This window comes from Sturnus vulgaris, chromosome 1 (genome assembly GCF_052056855.1).
Source record: "Sturnus vulgaris isolate bStuVul1 chromosome 1, bStuVul1.hap1, whole genome shotgun sequence".
Lineage (NCBI taxonomy): Eukaryota > Metazoa > Chordata > Aves > Passeriformes > Sturnidae > Sturnus > Sturnus vulgaris.
The window spans coordinates 9,881,407-9,906,148 of record NC_142243.1 but is presented as its reverse complement, the minus strand read 5'-3'; the positions used below and the strand labels follow the sequence as shown (position 1 = coordinate 9,906,148).

Here is a 24,742-nt window from a genome sequence, read left to right as displayed (position 1 = left end):
ACAGACAACAGTACTCACAAGAGCATGAACTTCTCTTTTCATCTCTGCAGGCAAATAACTGAAAAGCACATGGGTGACCCTTTAAAAACCATTGGTGCCAAGTGCATCACTGCCAAAGAAATTACCATGTCTCTCTGGAAAAGATACTTGCCTATTGCATACCAAGAGGAGATTTATTTGATTGTAAGTAGCTCCCTCTCAGAAAATACAGGACACTTAAAAGCATCATGATATTTTCCTCTGCTTTTCACTGCCACCTATTAGCAGCTGCTGCACTTATTTCCCTTCTTATGTATTTAGATTATTTGGTTTCTATAGCTGCAGCATTTAAGTCTAAGGTATTAAGTTTTCTAGTTGATGTTGACATAAAATAGAAACTTCTCCCACTTTCTTTCACATGATTATACTTACAGAATAAGCCATTTTCAGAGTAATATTTAAATTCAGAAAGTTATTTGGGGTTATAATTTTAAAATGTGGCTTTCATTTCCATGCTCACAAACTATGTCTGTTATGAAAATATTTCATACAAGCTGCTGCCTAATTAGATGACTTAATATTGCAAAACTCTGTATGTAAAAGAACTGCCAAACAATATCAAAATCAGATTTTTTTCCTTTGTTTGCTATGGTATGTTTTTTTCTACTTATGTTAGGTACAGAACAAAAAAGAGTTGAGTGATAAGACCTTGAACTCACATTGTATTTTCTCTTATAATGTTCATCAGTTAACTGGGGTGTTCATAGTTTGCTTGCTGTTTGTTTTTTCTTTTTTTCAAAAGTGGCATTTAGAAGCCAATAACCCTAAGTGTATTACTGAACACTTTTACAGTGTCCAATAGGCAGACGACCTAGCTGCACAGTGATTAAATGATTTAACTGCTGGATCAATGAATGCAGCATGAATTAAAATGGCTGCAAGCTTTTCCAGGCATAAGATGAGACCAAAAAAAAAAAAAAAAAAAAAAAAAAAAAGTAACTTACTTTTTATTTCACATTTCAAAGAAAATGTAACCAGTTCTTCTAAATGGTTTTCTTATATGAAAAAAAACCATGTTTTACCGACAGAAATAACATAGCTTTATTCTAACATATAGTGACTAAACCATATATTTTAATTGTCAAAAATCTGACTACATTTTGCCATTCTCATAGTGAATAACCTCACTCAAGAAAAAAAGCAGTCTCTGCTCAGGAAATATAATGGTGTTAGGATCTGGTCCAAAGTGAACTGTTATCTCACGCGTGAAGATAATGAATGTTAATTTAAAATAATGTTCTTTCAACTCCAGGGTTTTTTTTCATACAATCAATCAGGCCTGAAAGTGTGTGCGTGCACGCTCTCCCTCGCATGCACTCTCTCTGTCACTCACCCATAAACACTTCATTTTATATTCTCATTCCCAGAGATTCAGGAGAAAATTTTCTGCAGGTGTAAACTAATATTGCCCCACTAAAGTCAACAGAGCTGCACCAAATGACATCAGCAAAGCAGCAGTCCTGTCTCCTGTGACAAGGGTGTACCTCGACTTCCACTTAACGTGCATCTCACAACAAAGTCTCCCTTTCTTCTTTTCATATGTGCATTCCCCAGCTCTTACTGGTACTAAGCAGACAACCACTACAGCCTTTCACTAACTCGCCCCTCGAGGTCACTTATCTCCATCAAATCCCCCAGAGAAGCAGGTGTAACACGGCTCTTTCCTGCTACCTAGGAAGAAGCTCTTGGAAAATGCGCAAAGAGAAAGAGCACTGCAGTGGGAGGCTGCAAGGCATGTGGAGAGGACAGAACAGGCTTGACCTAAAAATCAGTAGGTCTCAACATTACAGCTAAAATATTCAGTTATTACTGGAAAGAGAAATTAAAACATTCAAAAGATGGAACAAATAAAACTTCCACACGTGTAAAAACAGAAGCCATAATGTAAATTACTATTGTTTGTATTAGTATGGAAAACAAGTATTCTGTAGCTTTCTACCACAGAAAATTGCCTGATTTTTGACACCTTTTTAGGAGACATCTGATGGCTGGAAACAAGACTCTGGATTACATGACATGCTAGTTTGATCAAGAAACGCAGTTCTCCTGGAAGAAGAGCCAAGCAGAAATTTTGATACCATTCCTTCCCACTGGCTCAGGAAACCCTGCAACTACTTATCCACTAAAATTGGCAGTGCAAACCATGCTCAGCTCCTCACTCCTTGGTGCACCTGTACTCCAAGAATCTGCACCACCACACAGCTTTAGCTGATGTTTATTGGTATTTCCTGTGCCTGTGTGAAGAACAAAAGTCCTTCCATTTTATTGAAAGCTCCATGTTTCCAGGAATTAGTGCTAAGACTTTGGCTAATACTTGGTTGACTGGCCCATGGGTTATTTTTATACTACTTTTTAAAACTATTGTGAAAAAGAACATCAGCATGAATTAAAAAAACAAACAAAAAAACCCAAACCATACTGGCTCCTGGAGATGATTGACTCCTAATCTGTACTTCCTAAAAGGTGCAAGTTCAATAACAAGAGGAAATTTCATGTCTGGAACCAGAGAGAAGTTAGGAGTATGCTTCCAATTAGGAGACTTACAAAGAAGCCTTCTGGGAGACAGCAGAGTAGAAAGTGTGCAGGAAATGGAAGAATCTCTTTCTTACAACAAATATTTCCTGTAAGTCTATTTATTTCAGGTCAGTCTAAGCAGAAGATGAACACAAAGCTACAAAACTGAAAGACACAATTACAGACTGGGAGTGTCCATGTTTCTCACTTTCCAACAGTGCCAGTCTGAAATGCTCCCAGGTATGCATCAGCATTCTTCTTCAAAAAGTTGTGTCGGTGAAACAAAACATCTTCTTTTAACACAAAAGAAACCCCAACCAACCAAACAATATTTTAATATGGCAGCTTTTAAACAGCCTGATATTCCATTCTAGTCAGACTGCTAAGAGGTCAGACACCCAGAGTCATCTGTTAGCAAAATGTACATCCCTTCTCACTGTTCCTCACATTTTACTATGACCAAGAGGTTTTAAGCTATTTTTATTTGGGGATTTTTTTTTAATGTTTGAGCCAATGCCAAATTATTCAGTGTGCCATACTGTATTCAAATATCAGCTTGCATGTAATGACTGACACTGAAGCTTCCTGAGAAAAGTCCATGCAGCCAGTTCTTAGGAAGGTCCTAAATTCTCAACTATAGTTATGTGAAACTAAAAACAGTGTCAGTCTGGTTCCTGAGAAAACAACTAGTAATTTTTTAATTAAAAAGAAATAAAGCTTCCTGCAATTTTGAATGTTTAACAAAGAAGGAACAGAAGCACAAGGTGAGGAGAACATTACTCACTCTAAACAATTTGTTGCGTGGAGCAAAAGGATTGCCTAGATTTGCCTACTGTTTGCAGGTAAATGATAAGAACAGGATGAATCAAGATAACTTTCAGAATTCAGGTTTTTAATTTATGTCTTATGATAAAAAAAAATTATTACTTAACCTGCTTGCATATTCAAAATTTACAGTTTTGAAACTATGTTAAAATACACAGTTTCCTGACATATCTGTTTTCTAGCTTTCCTGATGTAGCTCTTTTCTAGCTTTTCCTGATAAACCTTTCTTCTCATAATGGTATTGGTTTTTCCAGTAGGAATTTCTTCTTTATCTATAATTACAGTTTTCTATAACACACAGGATTTAAGATATACAGCAAATGGCAGAAATCACTAACAGAAAAATATCCAAGTTTTCTCTGTTCTTTTCATAAGCACTGTAAATTCCTTCAAAGACTAATGTACATATAGGAAAAGTGCCTTAACTTCAATGGAGACAAGCATGAATGTAAAATCTAGCATGTGCAAAAAATCAAGTCATACTTTTGATATTGAAAATGCATTAAAAATGCCCATGTAACACTGCTATGTAACTCTGTAGAAGAATCAAAAATACAGCATTACATAAAATTATACCAGCACAACTAATTTTGACTATGTTCTTCCGTGAATATTGAATACGTGAGGTTTTAATTTTTAAAACTGTTTTGTGGAACTAAACTTATTCATCAATATGCTCCAAGGCCTATGCATTTTCATGCCTGTGGGAAACAAGTGCTTATATGATCAAGGTCTCCATCATTATATTAATATTAATCTATGGGTAACAATGAATTTTCTGCAGTGAATATCAATTTTCATCAGTGAACAATCAGTGACTGTGTGGCCTGTGATTACATTTTATGAAATAGCAATTCTTTTGTTTTGATTTTGTACAATTTTGAACCTGGATCCTAGTAATTGCTTGGGGGTAGGAGATTATGCATAAACTCTGGGTTTCAGCTTGTCTCTGAAGTCAATGACAGCTCATAAGACACTGATCACAAAATTAACAACCGACCAGAAGGAAAACTACAGAACCCCCCCCCCCCCCCCATCATTCTGAGGCAGAATTTCCACTTTAATTTGTGCATGTGAATGCACACACTGCAGTGTTATGCAAGGCACAGACTCTGTCCTCTTCGGAAGTTTTCTTTTACAAGCAATGACACCAAGAAAATAGTAATAAGGCACAAGCAGCCAGTGCAGACTTGGCTGGTGCTTGGTTTCTGACTTGAGAAGCATCTGTAATTGCAAACAGGTATCTGTAGTGTGAGATCCTCTCTTACTGAATGCATAAATGTTGTGTGAGACTTAACAGAAAATGATAGCGTGCTAAGAAAGATAAAGCTGCTCTCAGATCAGTCCCTCAGATCTTAAAGATTTGTTGAGCAATAAACATAGCTTACATACTTTTAATTTCTTTTTCACTGCGTACTATTTCTAGCTACTTTGGGATTCTGCTAATCATTTTGTCTCAACTCCATTTTGTTTCACTTTATCGCTTTTCCAGAAGGTTCAAATAAAACCTAAGGTTGACAGACAAGAATCGCTCTGCTAAAATTAGTAAACTAAGTGCCATGTCCCGTGAGTCACAGCACGCAGCTCCCATCCAGCCCTCTTTAAAAGACCAGATAACAATGCCATGCCCTAAGTGCATGGGATCAAAGTACAAATATCCACTTGCCAAAACACTGCTTTAGAGTACTACACCTACTAGCAGAGTCCTATACTCTGTAACCAAAACATCCTTAAGTCAGCTGCATTAAAACCATAGATTTGAATATAATGCAAGCTGGTTTATATTTAACATAGTAACCAACAGGAGAAATGAGAGGTAAGAAGGAATATGTTTAACTCTTCTTTTTTAAAATTACTAGACCTCAAATCAATAGTATCCTATTATGGATAAAAAATTAAGACAGTGGGCCCAGTTCTTTGCATGCAAAAAATGTAATTACCACAAAAAGGGTGAATGGGATATTACTGGTATTTTTGTTGGCATGTTTAAATTAATTTTTTAAAGAATAAGAGGATTTTAGTACTTTAAATTTTACTGTGTCTGGTGTTAAAATGATTTGTAAAAAATTAGTTTTATATGATAGTATAAGTGAGAGTTGTATGAAGACTCATAATCATGAATTCACAATGTTTATTCAGCAATTATTTAATCCTGGAATTTAAAACTAAATACAGTGTAAAGGTACATGCAAAGATATTCTGATTGCTAGTATGTACACAAATAAACCATATTTTACTTATATTGTTAATACATTTCTAATTTTGAAATTACAAATTTTTACTGCCTTTTTAGTCAATAACATACTTTAAACTCAAATTACATTTCTCTGTATTTTTGTGACACCTTTGGCATTCTAGTGAAGTGAGTAAAGTAAAATGAGAGATTGAAGAAAAGCAAAACCAGTCTTTTTGTACACCAAACTCTCAATTTATCTACATGGTACAGCTACAGGATCAGGCTCTGATGGGATATTACCAAAGCTGGCTAAAATTAGACACCATGAGCTTTAACTTGGGTTCATGGACATGTCATTATGTATCACCACAGTGCCTGCTGTCACCTGCCCACAGGACTAAAAGACCCTGGTCATTTCAGGGAGAAAAAAAAAGAAAATAAGTAAATATTAATGAAATCTTACTAAAATTCTAGGTTTACCCTTTTTTTTCCCCATATAATTCAATATTCACAGCATGATAGAAATAAATAAAAAGACAGAGTTCAGCCTTTCACAATTTACTTGATGGCAGATATTGGTTTAAAGAGATGATAAAATTATGTTTAAATATCACAACTGAAAACATGGTGAAAAAAATGGGCTCAATCCAGCCCTGGTGTTTCTGGGAGCTGCATGTGGAGAGGCCTTGGAAACCAGACAGTCCCATGTGCCACAGGAGTTCACCTGTGCCTTGAGGCCACAGTGTTTATTGTACTGTACACAGCCACTCAGGTGTCCATCAGTCACCTCTAATACACCCAGGAATGAAGGGGTTTGTGGAAGTTTCCGGATTTGTTTTGCATTTCATAAACTCTCGGCAATAACAAGAAATTCCTGAAAAATGGAGTCATTACATCATCTTATAAACTACCTATTTTGCAGGCTGTACTCCCGCAACTGGAAGATTAAACCTTAGAACAATAACCCAATTATGAGATAAATTTACATTCAACTGATGAAAAATGATCCAGAACCTGACAAGAATAATCTTTGTTCACAATGTTTAGCACCAGCAACACTGACAGCCTAAAATGTATGAGCTATATAAAAGATGACATACACTGCACTGCCCAGCAACCAAGGGCACCATGCTCCAGGTACTACACACGTACTGTGGGAGTGTTCACCACATCCTGAAACTAAACAAACCCAACAAAAACCAAGGCACAAAACCTTCTGCAGAATAAGAACATGATCCTACATTACCTACCTCCTAAACAGTCAGGGAAAGAAGGACGGCTAAACAAAGTCCTATTAAATGGAAGGAAAACCACTGCAATTAATAAAATCAGTGGTCAGGAACGGAAACAAATTTTTATATTTGCCGGATAAATATGAGAAAAAGAATTGCTCCAACAATTCCAACCTAACTTTTTTAAAAATCTCCAAACTCTACTTCATTCAGGAGAGTAAAATCTTGTGTGCATTTCACCGGTAATTTTAAACAATTCCACATTTTATGAACCAAGTTCATCACCAGAGTGAGGCACATATACCTTGCACAGATTAATTTTGTTTATAGTTCTAGTTAGCATTTGTAACAACCTGCATTATGGGTAAAAGGCATTTTTTACTGACATGCTAATCTGGATCTAGCTGAAAAGTCATTTAAGAAACAAATAGAAATTTCCTGAAGACATCTTCATCATCATCTTGTCCCTCTTTCAGAACTTTTAGCCTGGTCTGTTTCACACTGCCTGAAGTCTTCATACACTTCCAGAGATAAATGCTCTGAAAGACGGTGGAAGGTAGTTACTATGAAAATTAGTTACAGGTATGTCCAAAATTTATGAACTTTAGCTGACTGAAATTGGTCCTCAATTTCAAAGCACGTCTCCTCAAATTCCCCCTCATTCTCAAACTGTGTGAAATGAGACAATTTGCTAAAACTAACTAGGTAATGCAGGCATTTACAGAGATGTTTAGATACCTAAAATTAAGAAAACATCTCCATGTTATCTTTCATCTATTTCCTTTTGAGGTATTTGATTCTGACCCAGCGACTGCAGATGGCAGAGTTCAGTGGTCCCCAAGCTGTGGTACACTGGTAGAAATGCACAATGGTCTAGATGGAGCCTGAGCCACTTCAAGGTGAGTTTGAGGCCAAATTCATAGTCCATCTGCTCAGGGAGCACCATATCACTAACAGCACCCAGTATGTTTTATTTATGTGCAGGCAGAAATACCAAACACACTTCACAGCCTTTCACCTTCTCACTTAATTTTGAAATGACCTTGGGCCAAAAACATGACCCAGGCTCTTCTGCTGCAGAAGCCTCAGGTCATCCTGAACAGTCCCTCCTCCTCTCTGCTCCAAGGCAGGGGGGAACCCAGGACACTTGAACAGCAGATAGCCACAGAACGCCTACTGCCTGCAAACAGTATGGACACACAGCACACGAATACCAGCCACACACTGTGTGCACAGCAATTCCAGTCATGAAATCCTTGTCACGCCAATAGTGCTCGCTTTTTTCCTGAAAAGTTATGAAACATTGCTCTGGCTCATACTACAGAAGGACCACGTCAAATGATTAAGAATTTTGATTTCTGGTGAACAAGCTCAATTTGGGTTTTTTACATTTATATTTAATAGCTGCCAAGTGCTTGCTTAGATTTAAAAAACAAAACAAACAACATCTTCAGAGGTGATCTACCCTGTAAAATTTTTGCTACGAAGCGTCAAACTGTTGAAGAGTATCTTCTAGCACATCACCAAAGTTTTAAGACCGCCTCCCAACATCCACAGACTCACAACTCCCCTTACAAAGTTGAGTTCAACAGAAGACAATTTCCATCACATTATCCAGTTCATGAGGTGGAGAGGAAGAGTCATTTTTCTCACTCAGACCCTCAGACCTTTGTTAGTGAACTTGATACCAAGTATTACTTGCAGATGAAGAGACCACTACCCATAGCACAACCAACAGAGCCATCAACATAGACACTGTTTTCCCCCTCTCAGTAAAACCAAACTCACAATCAGCAAGATAAAGTGCTCTCTGTTGAACTACCTACCCCAAGAACCATCCCCCTCCCTCCCTTCCCTCTGCAACTATCTGGTCAAAGCAGAGAGCGTTTGTTTAGGCATAGAAAAGCTGGCATTTTAAGGCCATAAATCCACAGTCGGAATTAATTAATGCCATAAATCCCATAAAATTGGAAATTATTTTGTGGGCACTTCCACTTTTATACAAAACATTAGTCAGCAAACAGTCGACTTCCCTAAAGACTTTCTGTAGCACACTCAAGACTGGTTGATAATTAAAAAAGAAAATGTGGAGAGATGCCAGGTCCTTCATACTGAAGGATGAGGAACCAGAAAAACCCAAAAGAGATCAACTTGAACCACAAACTGGCATTTCCCCTCCCATTTCCCCCCCTCCTCACACCTGTCTCAGCATTCACCCCTAAAATATTGAACAATTTCCTACAAAAGCAAGATAAATGAAAAAATATCAGCGTTAAATAGGACAAGAAAGCATTTTTCACTCTTTTTCTTTTCTACTGCAATAAGATCTTACAATTACAATAAATAGAATTACTTCTACAATACAGAGACCATGCCAGATGATCCCAGGTTAAATTATAAACGCAAACAGCACCCAATTGAAGTTTTTTCACTCATTTTCCACTTCTCAAACCACCCCATCTCTAGCATCTGTAAAGTTCACAAAAGACCAAAAACAAATTCCCAAACTCTGCTGGTTTCAGGATAAGCCCCAAAATACACAAAGTTTCCCAAATCCTTAACATTAGCATTTTACAGGGGGGCTGCTGTATGGAACACACGGAAGGTCAGGAAAGCGCACCGAAGCTCCCCATCATCCTTACCGCGGGCACTCCCACACCTACACTTCCATCCTTTCCCCGAAAAAAAAAGGACACAGGCCTCTGAGCAGCCCCGAGGGAAGGGGTGAAGGCGAACACCCCTCAAAGTGCACCGAGGGCAGTTATCTGCAGGCACGGCTCCGGGGGTGCACACACACAAAGATCCCCAGAACGCGAACAAAAGCGAGCCCGTCGCCAGCTCGCATTCCCCGAACCGCCGTGTCCGGCACAGCCCCGGGAGGGCCCTTCGCGGCGCTGCCTCGGAGGGCGCGGAGAGCCGGGGGCGGAGAGCGGGGAAATCGCCCCCTTTACCCCCCGGGCACTGCCCCAGAGCACACGGAAGAGACGAGGAAGCCCCCCGGGCTGTGCCGGGGGGCAAGGCGATGCCGAGCCCCCGGTGCCCCGCCGGACAGCGAGGCCGTCCCGGCCGCGGGGGTGGCACCGCCCGCAGCCGCAAGGGGAGGAGGGCTGGGGCTCTGAGTTCACCCTTTCCCTTTCCCCGTCCCCTCCCCTGCCCCCCGCGGGCACGGTAGCCATGGACCCTCGCCCGGCCTGCGGGGGCCCCGCCGTCTCTCTCCTGTGGAGCCTCGGCGCTGTCGAGCAGCTGCCATTTCTCGGGCCAAGACCCGTCCTCCAAGCAGGCATCCCCCTCCCCAGCGAGGAAATGCGGCGGCGGCGGGGGTGTGTGAGCGAAAGGAAAGCGGGGGAGAGTGGGGAGCAAAGCGGTGTCCCCGCGAGTGGGAGAGAGCGGGGCCGGGGGGGTGACGGGGCTGAGGCCGGGCTGCACCACACCCTGCCCGGCCTCGCCTCTCACGCGAGTCCCCGGCTCCCCCGCGCCCTGCAGGCCCGCGCGGAGCGCTGGAAGCGGCGATTCTCTCCGGAGCGCCCCTCTCCCCACCCCACCTCCTCCCGCCCCGGCCCCGGGGCTGGCTGTACTCGGCACGGGGGCACGGGGGACCCGCCGCCGCCTCCCAGCCGAAATTCGACCGGGAAAGGTGTGGGGACAAAAATAATCGCCGTTAATAATCACACGCGCTCCGCCGCCGTCCCCTTCTCCTCCTCGCTTTCCAAGCGGGCTGCCAGCTAATCCTGCCCACTCCGAAAAATGAAATAATAATAATAATAAAAAAATCCCGCCTTCCATCTCCCCCCCGCAGCCCCACACATTTTATTATTAAGTATAATTGCTCCCCCCTCCTCATACGGCACCCCGCGGGGAAGGATTGCCCCCTCCCCTGGTGCCCAGCCCTTCCCCTGTCCCCTCTCCCCCATCTCCTTGGAACAGTGTGTACATGATTTTGTAGTTTTTTTAAGGCGCCATGTTTATAATCCTCCATCATATTAAAAAAAAAAAAAAAAAAATCCACCCAGCATGAGACACGGCGTCTCTCGCACCCCAAAGCCAGGGAGGCAGACACAGAAATATCCACAGGGCTGTAAATTCACCCCCCCTCCCGCACACACACCCCTCCTCCCCAGACTTAAAAGTCTCTCTCACCTTGTGCTGCTGGCGCTGCTTCTGCTGCTGCAGGGGGGGGAGAAGTTAAGCCAGGGGAAACTTTTCAATCCCTTCCCCAGGCCGCTGCTGCCTCCTCCTTCCACATATTTTTCCCCTCAGAGTTTTATTGTGTCTGAATTTTCTCTCTCTCTCTCCTCTTCTGTCTGTCCACAGTTCAGGTTTCTGGGGTAAACAGGGTTTAGGATGGTGCTAGGGATATTTGGGAGAAGGAGAACTCTAGTGGTCTCTGCTGGAGTTGCTGTTTGTTTCTTTTATTATTTTTTTTTAATAATACATTTGAAACGGATCTTTAACTATTTATTATGTATGTATTTTGTCACACTTTTAGGTCTGGACCCTCTTTTGTTGCAGAGGGAAAATGTGGTGTTTATTCAGCCTTGATACATGAAAATTCCTCCTATCATGAAGTCTAACTTGGAGAAATGACAGATAATGTTTTTCAAAGTAGGCACTCACCTTGAGCAACAGAAACTAAAACATAGACAATCAAGGGTCTGTCTCAGACTTGTCCATACATCATGAGCTGTAGATCACCGAACCATAGAATCATTTAGATTGGAAAAGACCTTTATGATAATTGAGTCCAACTGTTAGGCATACTTGCACTGCAGGGTAGGGAAATACATATTAATACAAAATACATAACTTTATAGGAACATTATATATATATATGTAAGTAGCAAGAAAACATGTAAATTTTACATTTTTTTATGGACTGTGAGATAAATATTAATAAGTTTATATGGAAATACGTTGTAAAGTTTCTGAAATTCTCCAGGAATTATTAAATGGATAAGCAACACACTTCACAACCAATTAACTTGACTAGAATTTCACTTTTATTAAAATATACTGTATGCTTAATTCTATAAACATTTATGCATGCAAAAAAATTTAGTCATATGAGTAGTCATTAATATTACTAAAATAGTTGAAGGAAATAGTCGTGCTGATGCTGAAAAAGATGCATCCATTGTGCCTGGTCAGTCAAAGATTAAACAGAGTTTGCACACTGAACAGTGTAAGTTCTCCAGTGTGTCCAGTAAATAAAATTTCTAGTAGTGTCTAAACTCACATGGTTTCTTTGAGACTGCTGCATCAGGACATTACATCCACTTCAAAAATAAAATGCAAATAATGGTTAGTTGCACAGCTGTGATAGTCTTACTTCTATTATGCACTTAAATATGGAAAGAACATTTTACATCATCTAAAATAAATAGACAGGAAAGAAGTCTGCTTTCAAAGAGTGCTTGAGGCATTGGGCAGATACCCAGTAGTGGTACTGTAACTTATTAACTGCATTATATTGCTTGTTAATATTTTTATATTAATAAAAAAGAAAATTAAATTTACAGGCAATTTTTTAAGTAAAAAGGGATTTACCATCAATATCATTACAAAAAGACTACCTTATGTTAAGCATTTATTTGTTATGTTGGCTGTGATTTTTTTAAGGCATGTCATTTTCAAAAGAAGTTTGATAGAAATATATGCCAAGTTTCCATGGAATATTGCTGGCCTGCCTGTCTTGGCTTTCTTTGAAACCTTCTCTGTTCAAATTGCATCTGAGCTGTATTTATATACAGGAGGAAAAAAGAAGTTGGTGTTGGGGTTACAGTTACTGCTGTTTCTACCATGCAGTCAAGCCAACAGCTCTGCTCAAGCTGACATGGTTAAGGCGCACTGATTTTTGCATCCAGAATCAGAGGACAAACCTAGCCAGCAGCCACATAACCATTTTTAATTCTTCACCCTGAACAACCAGGTGTCCCTTACAACTGGGTCTGCTGGTGGGATTTGCCATAACTCCAAAACAAAGCTCCAAAGCCAGTCTCAGCTTCTCTAGTGAAAGATTTATTGCTCTGCCGCAGTGCCTTCTCCTTACCTATGTAAATATTTATTTAAGGCAGAAGTTCAGCTATCTTCAGTATAGAGAGGTTTTAGGCCTTTATCTCTCACAGGACCCATAGAGAGCTGTCAAATAAATACTTGTGCAGTTTCACCAGCATGGAAGCACATGGAGGGCGGAAGCCTTATGGCTTGCCTACCGTACAGGTTTTTACCTGGAGTCTCCCACTTGCCAACAATCTCCTGTACTTAACATATTTATAAAGGCTAGTCGGGACCAGCTCCAAATATTTGTTTCAGGATACAAATATTTGATTTTGGAAAGAACAAGGTATCCTAAAGCAAACATGTAGGGAGTGTCTGCAACCTATAACCACGTTACCTACTCTGAGCTGGTGGGCAGTGAATTAAATCAAGTGTAGAATGATAGGCATAGAGCTTAGAAATGGGTGTTCATGGGCCTGGTTCTGGCATGTTTTAATATCCTCATCAGGTCCCCTGAGTAGCTGTTTGTGTTATATAGCCTTCAGGATGCACGTTGAAGGATTAAAAGGAAGCATTTTTGCCTCGCTTTGACTTATTTTTATGTGCATTGTGAAGACTTTTTAATGCTCGTCAGTGTACAGCTTTGAAGCTGAGCTAGCCGGGCTGGGCCAGCCCGGACTGCTGCGTTTGCCCGCAGTAGTTGGTGTCTAACACGAGCCCTGCGGCGGGTCCCTCCCGGCCATTCACTTTCACTGGGAGAGGGGGCCGGGAGCGCCGAGCCCGGCAGACAATGGGAAGGAAATCCCCCCTCCCCCAGCCCGGGCCGCCGCGAGTTTCCTCATCGGCACGGGGAAATGTTTGTTCCAACAAAAAGCGGGCTCGGGGCCGCCTGCAGCCCCCCTTCCCCGGGGCGAGGGGCGGTGCGAGGCCGCGGGGCCGCGTTTCCTCCCGCCCGGCCGGCAAGGGCCCGGGCAAGGACGGGCCGGACCGCGGCTCGGGGCAGGACCGGCACGTCTCGGCCTGCAGGGCTCGGCTGGGGAAAGGATTTACTCCTCCAAAAGGAGCTCCAAAAGGTTAATGGTGAGGGCTCAAGTCGCCTTCTTGCTTACGTGGTTGTGGGGAGAGAAAACGCACCACTGCGTCAGTGTTAGAAAGAAAACATGATAAAGTTACTTCCTTCCGACTAGAAAGTACTTGCCATAGGAATACGTCGGTCTGCATTTGTGCTGGGTGCTTTTGCTAGTAGTGCTGCACTGGTGTGTAAACAGGCGATTTGTAGGCACTGCTTCCCTTGGAAAGGGGCTTGGAGGGGGGAGAAGAAGCTGCATAAACAAGAAGCACAGAATTAGCATCATCCAGACCAAGAAAGTAATCTACTGCCATGAATTAAAGGCCATACCAGGCAGGTTCATGGGAAAGAAATCCTTTGCAGGTTGGAGACACACAAACCATGACTTGGGAAATCCCTGAGCTGACCGCAGTTGAAGGCTGGGACATAAATCCCCTGTGTCCTGGCTGTTACCATGTTCCCCAGGTATGTCCACTGCACTTCCCAGGCGAGAGAGAACACTGCCTAGTGTCAGGCAGACTGATAAATATGCCTTCATGTTCCTTTTACTACTCTTCTCATCCTCCTTTTCAATAAATCATTCTGGTTTCAGTTCTAATACTGGAGAGCACAATCCTGTGTGTATATGGCTTTTTTTTCTTGCCACGATCTTCTGCCATTCTCTTGCTTCAGTGGTACAATCATCAAACCTGCAGGTGAACAAGTACATCATTGCTGCTGGGTTCCAGGTACTGGGCTTGGTACCACGAAATCATCCGCTGAATGCTGCCCTTAGGAGAACAGGGAGTGTTGTGTCTTCTCCATTGCAGGACTTGTGCTAGGCTAATGAATGCACATCCCTGCCTTCTCCAGGACCTTCTGCCATCTTTCTGGCTGAACCAAACCCACCCACTATAAGCTCAAGTCTTTATCTGGCTTTGTATGATAGCTGTCTTGCTAGTGGTGCCAGCCCACTTCACTGTGTGCTCCACTCCCAGCTGCACTGAAACAAAAATAATTTGAATGTGTTTCCTGAGAGGCAGGTCTGCTGTGTTGTGATCACAGAAGTATTAATGCAGAAAATTAGTGTAAATTTTTCATCAGAATAAAGTTTAGCAACATAGTTTTCTTTGCAGTAAAAATCTCAGCAAGGCATTTAATTTAGGAAGCTGGGGGAAGGGAATAAAGACTTAATAACAACAAGCTCAGGAAATCCATGGAGCTGAAAACAGTTGGAGGATGGGAGAGTCTTAAGGAGAAGGTTATGCTGTTCCTTTTTTCCCTGGGCATTGTAAAGAAAATACCAGGCTCAAGAGGGGCATGCAAGGCAGAGAAACCCCAATGTCTGCTGCTTTATGAAGCTGTCTGAGAAATGCGTTCAAGTCACCCAGAGGTGCTGCCCTTGCAGATGACATGATTGAAGTAGACCCTACAGCAGCCAGGATCTTTCCTTCCTTTTCAGCTTCTCTCTCCTTGCTATGCTCTGCTGGCTGTGTGGTGCAGGCTACCCACAGTGCTCAGAGAAATTTGTACAGGCAGAATTTCTAAAGACATTCTGGGGTGTTTGTTGAAAACAGTACATTGTGGAGAGGTGGATCTTTGGTCTGACACCCTAAGGCCAGTACTTGCATGTGTGAGTTCCTTGTGGGTATGGCTGGTGATATAAAAAACCCACTCAGAACTAAGTCTAGCAAGTATAGATGTAGACTAAGATACAAACACTTTTTTTTCCTTCACTGTTCTCTCTTTACATTTTCATGCACAACTGGGAATAGAGGTTTATCCTAAAAAGTTTACCTGTGAGTAAACTGACATATGTTTATGACATATGACATGACATGTGTTTACATCAGCATTATGGTTCATGAAAAGTGTATGCCTGATTGAGCATAGAGTCTGCCAAAGGAAACTTAGCTCCATGTTTTTTAACTAATTCTAAATAACAGAGTGAGTTTGCACCAGTTGCACACTTTGTGGAAAATAAAAAGCTTTAATGCCAATTTCCAAGTGTACATGAAATTTATCTCACACAGGTCTGTGTTGGTATAATGTAGGAAATAATTTATATCTATACAAAATAAATGCTCAAAACTTATATTTGATTTTAGACTGAAATAGCATCTATTGTTATTTTATGAGGATGCTGTGACTGGAGAAACATAATTTGCTAGAATACCTGCTGGGACTATAAGGAAATAAGTAGCACCTTTTGCTATTAAATAACTGTAGAACTAGAACCTTTATATGTATACATGACGAATGCCATAATTTTAGGGAAATAATAATTATACTGCACATCATATTAAATGCCAGCATAGAAAATAATAAGAAAAAAATCCTTTGTTTAAAGTAAGTGGAGTCTATCATTCTGAGACAAGGCACGTACATGGATAAGGGAGATGCATGCATTAGGAGCATGCAGAGAGGTTCAAGTGCCTTTAAAAAAAAGTTAGCTCATGACAAGCCAGGTTTAACCTGTTTTGGTCCAGCACTGCCTTTGAGCTAATTAGTGCAGAAATACTTTGTCTCTGCCCTTTATGTCAAAGCCTTCCATGTTCAAACTTGGCTTATAAGCTCCGAGGTAGTGCTGGAACCAGGCTGGCTCCATGTATTCATGTGGCACTACTCTGGGCTTAACAAGCCCATCCAGTGTACATTCTGTCCCTGTACAGAGCAGAGACATCCAGATGTTTCTAAAAGAGAGAACGTGTTATCATTAATACTTAACTGAAGCTAATAAGCCTTGTTGGTCCAGAGCTGATGGCCAGTTGTGGCTCTGTACAGCTTTTTTCCCAAGCTCCAGTTTCCAGGAATACACTGTTTTGCATAGCATTAGCTTCAGTCTCACTCTGTTTATTTTTCCAGTTGCGATGCTACACAAAAGAAGCAAAATTGTTTCTGGAACAGAGCTGCTCTTGAATCTAACACATTGCCTGAGCTAAAAATCCCTACCAGACTGAAGCTGGCCTGGCATGAATCCATCTTCATGTGCTTGGAGCTTTGATGTATCCTGATATCATCTGCAGCTTGACTACACCTCTTAGAGATATCACTGGTTGGCTGTACAAGGAAGGGCGTAATTAATAGCAGCATTTGTGTCAGTTTTGAACATCTATGGTCAAGATGAAAGCTAATGTAGGAACAAAAAAAATCCACATCTGTCATACTATACTTCAGACACCTTATTTGAAAGCTTTCTATATTATCCAAGTTAAAGATAATATGTTGGATAAGATAAAGTAGTTTCGATCCATTACCACCAATTTAATTTTTGTTGCATTCTGTAAGGAATCACATGCTTAAAGTCAATTGTAATATTCAAGTCTAATTGTCCTTTCACTACCAGCCTTCTTACACTGATGGAATTGGAAGAGAATGCCATGACAAGTTAACCAAAGTGGAATTTACACAATCAGACTGATTGAAATTATTGGATTAAAAAGAGTACTGGGACAAATAGATTGTGTATTGCTCGATCTTACATGTCATGTAGGATATGTATTATGTATAATTCACAAGTAATAGATTTCATTTACATATTTGTTTATTTACCTATTTATCTTAGTTAATAGCTGCATTATGTTCAGCATATGGCAATGTAATCACTTAAAGATATCTCATTTAAAAATAATAATTTATTAACACCCTATTAACTTTAAAAAGAATAATGTGGGAGTTTGAAATATTTTGCAAATTTACCAGGCATACTAATCAAAAGCCATGGTTAGCTAGTTGCAGGATAACTAATTACAGTTATCATTGAAATGATAACTTTAAATAAGCTGCATTGCTGAACTTAAAAAGTCCACCTTATTTCCTTCATCCCGAATAAAAAAAAATAAAAGGAATCAGATTTTCACATCCTATACATGTATGTCACTCAGGGAAATCTTGATAATACATTTTCTGCTCAATACCTGCACTTAATAAATTTTTTAACATTGAGACATAAATCCAAATATTTTATTTCTAGTATTTGCATGCTTTATAGCCTCTTCTTAGTGCTGGACTAGTTCTAATTTTGTTCATTTTTTAACATAAAAGGAAAGATTTATCATCCCCATGTTTCAATTCTTAACTATAGGTCATGCTACTTTTCATCTCAGTAGTTTATGTGAATGTTTTCCTTTCTGGGTGACTACAACATTGCATTCACTTTGGAAATGTTGCCTTTGAATGTGCCTTTAGCACAACTCCAAGGTGTTGGTACAGATATACAGACATGTTTTTCCTTCTTTCTTCTTTCTAGAGGTCTAGGGAATCCTGCCCAAGTGCCAGTTAAATAATAATTGTATTTATTTTGGGGGGGGGAAAAGCGCTGTATATAGTTTCTTATGCATTACATAAGATCAAGCTAAACATGATGTGCAGCTAAAATTTTAGAGTCTAAGAAATTTGTGTGTGACTTTTTAAAGAAAAATAAAGCATAGTGTTAGTACTGAAATCCGTGAGTGAAATCAGCAGAAAATTATGAAATACCAAAAATAGAAAGAATTGTACTTGGAAAATTAATCCACAGGGCTGTTATTACGTAATCATTCTTATATTTAAAACTATTTTTCTAATGCTATTCAGGAAAGTTGCAAACTGGTAGGTGTACTGATAGAGAACAACACAGTCCTCTGCTGATAAAAACTCAGGAAGCTGCAAGGAATTTACAAAAAATTTCAAAGAGGATGCTGTAATAAACATTAGGCAGCAAAGCATTGTAATAATTCCTCATAATATTATTATTGGGAAATTGATTTAATTTCCAGATGGATTCTTTATTTGAAAAGGGGCCAGAGTTCCCCACCATCCTCTTAGTTAGTGTGCTGCATTCTACAGTTAAATTCATAGTGCTTGATAATATAAAAACAGAACAAATCAACTCACGCAAAAGTCCATGTTTGAATTCTTATCCTGGACCAATTTGTGTCTGTAAGAAAATTTTGCAGAGGTTTTAAGTGAAACACTGTATCAATTAGTTTACCAAAAATGTGACCATTCACTTATAAAGTTGTATTTGATTTCAGCTACTGAGCTGTGTGCATATGAGGACGTAGTACACACCATGCATATGAGGAATAAGGAAGATATGTGTCTTTTTAAAATCAAAGGACTCATGAATACTCTAGCAGGTGATCCAAAATGTTAGGAGGGGCCAAAAAACCCCAAAAACCAAACTCAAAACTCCTCTAAAACTAAAACACAAATAATTTTTTAAATAGCCTGATTCAGACTGAACCATCTCAAAATATTTTATGTGCATGTAGGGATTCCTGAGGGGACAAATGAATCCTTTTTGTCAAGCTGTAAGCACTGTCCAGTGTGTATGAGCAACATGTTTAAGCAAGGACTACGAGAATAAAATCTTTCCTGTCCTAGGAATTTAGTGACTAGGAATGAACTCGGAAGTATCCCTGTGGTGGCAGTATTGCTGCTGGTGACATTAAAGTATGGGAATCCTGGGGTCAAGTCCCAAATTTGTATCCTCTTTTATGTTTTAGTGGTTAGTAAAGCCATGTAGATGAGAGGTGACACTGGTGCTAGCAGTCAACTTCTCCTGCCTTTTCATTACCACAGTGAAATTTTTTCAGGTCTCACAACGGTAAAAAAAGATAGAACAGATTTATGCACGCTATATTAAAACATGATGTCCACAGAGAAAAAATTATGAACTACAAAACCCTTGCAGACCACTAATTGAATTGTTAAACTGTGTTATTTACAAGCATTTTCATTCAGTCCCGTGAACTCCCAGGCTGAGGGGACATGGGGAGGTATGAGCTATTTGTAAGCAATTAGCTTGCCATGAAGTAATAATGGCAGTTTTGCTGGAATGTCTTCATGGAAACAAAGTGTGATAAGGAGACATTCCTTTGGAGTATTGGAGTCTTGATTATTTTTTGCCTCAGTTGCTAGATTTACATGGCACAATGAAGACTGACAAAATTCTGCCCTTGAGTTCTAGCAGAACTTTCCTGGGAGTGTTTAAGTCAAGCCTGAACTCATTATATATGACAGCAGTGTAATTGTGCTATCTTTTTTGGGAAATACCTGTTCAAATATGATACTGAAAAATGTAAAAAAGCCTTTAAAATTGGCAAGCTCATGAGCTGTTAAAAGTGTTAACAAAGAGATGCTTCCAAGGTTTCTCACAGATGGCACCTTCTTTAAAATAAAAAATAAATTAAAGAGATTATTCTTCCTTAGAGAAACGAAGAATAAAGAGCAGAGTTTTATAGCTACAGAATGTAAAACATGTCGTTTAGTAACTCTGAAAGGAGCCAATAGTCATGTTGGATAATTAGTTGAACATGAACTTTTGTAGTTAATGAAAGGAGAATATTGTTGCAATAAGTAAGGTAAAGTAGAACAGATTACAGGGGGTGTAAGGAGTTGAAGACCAAACTAAAACCAAAAACCTTTGCTACATTTGAAGCAGTAGGTCTACAGCAAAGTTTTTACACAATTGACTTAAGATTTAGATGGTGTATTTGGACATGTTGTTGTACCCGAGACTTCAAAAAGATAATAAAGAATAAAATGCTAGAATAAAATTATGTCTGTACAATGTTTTAGTAGAAGTTTGTGTTAGCATTTTGATCATAAGTAAAAACATTGCTGATGAATAAATGAATAAAATGTGTCCCTCACTATTATCTAGCCCTGGCAACAACCCGCACAACATGCCTTACATTCAGGTGGCTAAATTCTGTTACCTGCAAAATACAATGTTCTCATCTAAACAGTGTATTGGGAGCAGTGTCTGGCTTGTAATGCCCTTAAATCTGGCTTGGCTTTGTTTTCCTCTTCAAAACCCATGTTAACCATTTAACAGAATCTGTGACCATGTGCCAGTGCCTGTGCTTGGACTGTAGCACTCCTTTATTTATCACTACAGACATTGCTTCTTTATTATACTGCCTGCACACTCAAATTGATAGAAATGCATGTGTGTCCAGTTAATCTTAAAAAAAGTTAATCTACACAGACAACCCTAAAGTCAAAGTGGAATTCCAATAACCATTGCCCTAAACAAATAACTTTGTTGCTATTAATGTGAGCAAACTGATTGCTATAAGTCTAGCAAGCAGTCAGAGAGTGATTGGAATGTGCATCCATGGAAATACAGTTTACAATTACTAGAATTCAATGCATCATGTCTAGTGCCTGTTAGTGTGTGAAAGACATTAATTTAACTGTTTACTCTAGCTGTCTTCATTTAAAAAAAATTGAAAGGCTTACTTTCTCTGTACGGAAAGCCCATGATTTCCAAGCAATTTGGAACTTCTATTTCTCAAACAGCTTTTTTAACTTGTCAAGATATGCAGAAGTTAGCAACCACAATAGTATCTTAATGTTTAAGCATACACATACAACCTGTCTTAGTTAAAACATCAGAAATGTTAAAAATAAGTGTATAAAAATAAGTTTTCTAAGTAAAAAAAGTTAATACAACCGTAAGCTCCTCGTAGCCTTAGTTTTGAAATAATACAGTGTGAAAAATGGAAACTAAAAAAGTATGGCCTTTATTAATAGCAACAGCTGTCATGTATTCATTTTTGTCTCTTTCAGATATTAAAAATGGCTAAATAGAATTGATTAAACTTTACTTTAGAGCTGTCCTGGAAAGGAAGTAGCTATGACAGATTTCATCCAACAAATTACATATTTTTTTAAAATTAAGGCTTATAATAAAAATGCTTGGAGATATTATGCAGCATTCCTTCTGTGATACTATGAAATAAAGAGGGCATAGTGGAACTGTGCTGCCATTTGTCATTTTAGAGGCATAGAAGCCATCTGCAGTCCAGAAGAATATTGCTCAGCTTGCCTGTGGTTTGCAGGACCATATGTGTGAATCATTTAATTCAACAATAGAGCGCAGATCATGCTGATTATTTCTGTTACACAGAGATATTACTGATCTTTTCCTATTCCACAGTTTATTTTTGGAAGAATTATTGTGATTTTCAGATAGTCTAAATATTAGTTGTACTAGCATTTAGAAAGCACAAGTTGTAAGTAAATTTCACTGGAATTTTGGAAGGGACAATGGGAAAAGAAGGGATCTGGTCCCCAACATCTTTTTCTAAACACATCAGTAGTAGCGTATGCATCTTTCATTTATTAAGGCCATGAAAGTTGTAGTACTTAGATATCTAAATAGAGGTATAACAGTATATGTTTTTAAAAATCACATTTTTTTGGCCATGAACAAATGTCAAATCTTTAAACATGGTGCGTTGGTAAAGAGACACAGACAATGCCATTTTAAAATACCTGCTGAGAACCATTTGTAAATATGGAGAATTTTGAATGTGCTTTATAGACTATAGTAAGAGTTCCAGACAGAATGTCTAAGTATAACTCTGAGAGATAAAAAAAAAAAAGTTATAACTGATTTCTTATGCTTTCATAATTCCCCTGCATCTGTACAGTCAGACCCTCTGTTGGGCCACACTTTACATCTCTAAATCTCTAAATTCAAAGTCCTCTTGAAGTCAAGAAAATTTAGCTTGAATGATGTCTTTAGAGCTTTTCTTCTGTTTACATTGAAATCTAGCAAAATAATCTCATAGATTTGGAAGCTGTTTATACAGGCATGAATACAAAAGAGAAATAGGAGCTCACTTTTAATATTTTACAAAAGTGATTTAGCAAGGCAGAACAGGAAACTCCATTTATTCTAGCAACTCAATAAATCACTCTCATGCTACTAAGTTTCAGAGTTTACCGAAGGTCTTGTAAACGAGCTGGGGCCTGCTTTTTCCCTGGGAAATTTTTGTAAGTGCTGAGGTGAACGTGAGATGAAATAAACTTCTCTATGATATAGGAAGAGCCTATTCTGAATTCCAGTGAAACTTCGTGGAGGGAGCCTTCTGCCTTACACAATGGGAAAGAAGTCACCAATCACATGGATAACTTACAGAGCTGCATGGTGCAGCTGGGGACAGCAGTATCCATTTTCTGTCTGCTCTGGGCTGGTGTTGGTGACAGCCAGGAAAGTGAGGGCAGGAAGGACCTGAGACACTGCTCAGCTGGAGTGATCAGCAACTGCACAGTCAACAGAGACACCAGGGGAAAGAGAGGCCAGGATAGTAATGGGGGTTTTTAACCAACGTTGTTGTCTTGCTAACATTCTATCATTTTATCTCTTTTTCTTACCACTTTTCAGTATTTCTTAAGGGAGCACTGACTCTCTGAGTGTTCCATCACAGAGAAGGACTTATGTGGACTTCAAGGGAGGAAGGAAGACACTGGAGGCACAAACCTTCATGTCTGAGTGGATATTGCTCAGGAGGGGCATCAACATTATGTTGATGTGGCCATGATTGAATCTACAGTTTCAAATCTTAGAAACTTTGTCTGCAACTGGGTCAGTATTTTATTTTCTAAGACTTTTCGTCCCCGTGTAATGTAAGTGATCAAAAGCTTGAGGGGGGAGGAGGGAAGCTTTTGCACAAAACATTCAGCCCTGTATATTTGTGCAAAATGGAAAAGATATGCCTAGCAGGCAAACAGAGAGTACATACTGCCACAGTAAACTGGTGATTGCTTTCAAACCACTGCTTTCTACTTCACTGCACATAAATAAGATCCTCCTAACCTCTTCCCTTGAGTTTGACAAGAAGAAAATCACAAGACTTCCATATAAGAACAGCTAAAAGCAAAGTAAGAAAATCATCTTGGAGAAAAAGAGCAGATGGGGCTCACTGCCAGAGCGATGGATCCTAAAGCAATGGTGCTTCTGTTTTTTGTGTTCTAAGATACCATTCTCATTGCCAACCCCAAAGATGTATAACTGTGACCATGTCTGCATTTGAAAGTGCTGTTTGCTGTGTCCTGGAAAGGCACTGCAAATAGAAAGGTGACCTGATTATACTGCCTGTGAATGGTTGCATGCTTTTCTATCAGAAGGAGGGATTTTATAATTTTGAGATATTGTGGGTTAACCCCATGGGGAATATCAGCTCCATACAGCCACTCACTCACTCACTCACTCACTCACTCACTCACTCACTCACTCACTCACTCACTCACTCATTCTACCCGAATGGGAAGGAGGAGAGCAGTGGAAGGGTAAAAGTGAGAAAAGACATGGATCAAGATAAAAACAATTTAATAGGTAAAGCCAAAGCTTCACAGTCAGAGCAAAATAAGGAATTCATTCACTACTCCCATGGGCAGGCAGGTGTCAACCATCTGCAGGAAAGCAGGGCTCCCTCATTCATAACAGTGACTTGGAAAGATAAACAGCAGCACTCCAAGTGTGCTCTTCATTCCTTCTTTCCCCAGCTGTTATTGCTGACCATGACTCCACATGGTGTGGGATACCCCTCAGTCAGGTGGGGTCAGCTGTCTGTCCCCTTCCCACCTGTTGTGCATCCCCAGTCCTCACTGCCAGGGAGAACCTTGCAGAAGCAGAGAGAACCTTGACTCTGTGTGAGCACTGCTGAGCAATAGCTAAAACATCCCTGTGTTACAGCACTGATTTAGTCACTAATCCAAAAGAGCACCCAACAGGCTGCTATGAAGAAAGTTAACTCCATCCCAGCCAAAACCAGGACACAATATAAAGTTATTACCATTCATTATATGCCTCAAATCCATTGAGAAGGGCATTCAGTAGCTTGCTAAATGGAATATCAACCAGAACCATGGGACACAAGGGCTTCTCTGATCTCTGCATAAAGTTCGATGTTGACTCTTCCATATGTACAAATGCTCAGTCTGGGACTAGGTTGCTAGCCAAGGGAAGCAGGTTCTCATGATGTGCTCCATGTGCAGACCTTTTGAGTGAATTCTTTCAAAAATCCCTTTTGAAAAATCTGTTTCAGATGTTGGTTCTATTTGTTGCCACCCAGGACACAGTCATAATTTTCTTTTTCAGCCACTATTTTATTTGGGAACATGAAGCAGAACAAT

The 24,742-nt window shown here is 39.9% G+C and overlaps 1 protein-coding gene across 8 annotated transcripts in view; it reads right to left on the bottom strand.

Annotated features, from left to right (window-relative positions):
* ZMYND11 (zinc finger MYND-type containing 11) overlaps positions 1–11,184 on the bottom strand; it is a 105,534-nt gene extending 94,350 nt beyond the window's left edge. For 3 of the 8 annotated variants that reach the window (XM_014872247.2, XM_014872249.2, XM_088159230.1), the window contains exon 1: positions 10,924–11,184. The gene's annotated coding sequence lies outside the window, so the exon portion shown is untranslated. Of the gene's footprint in view, positions 1–9,428; positions 9,812–10,455; positions 10,543–10,923 lie in introns of those variants that run through there. The other 5 variants (XM_088159219.1, XM_088159202.1, XM_014872246.2 and 2 more) reach the window with 5 other exon arrangements.
* Between the last annotated feature and the right edge of the window lie 13,558 nt (positions 11,185–24,742).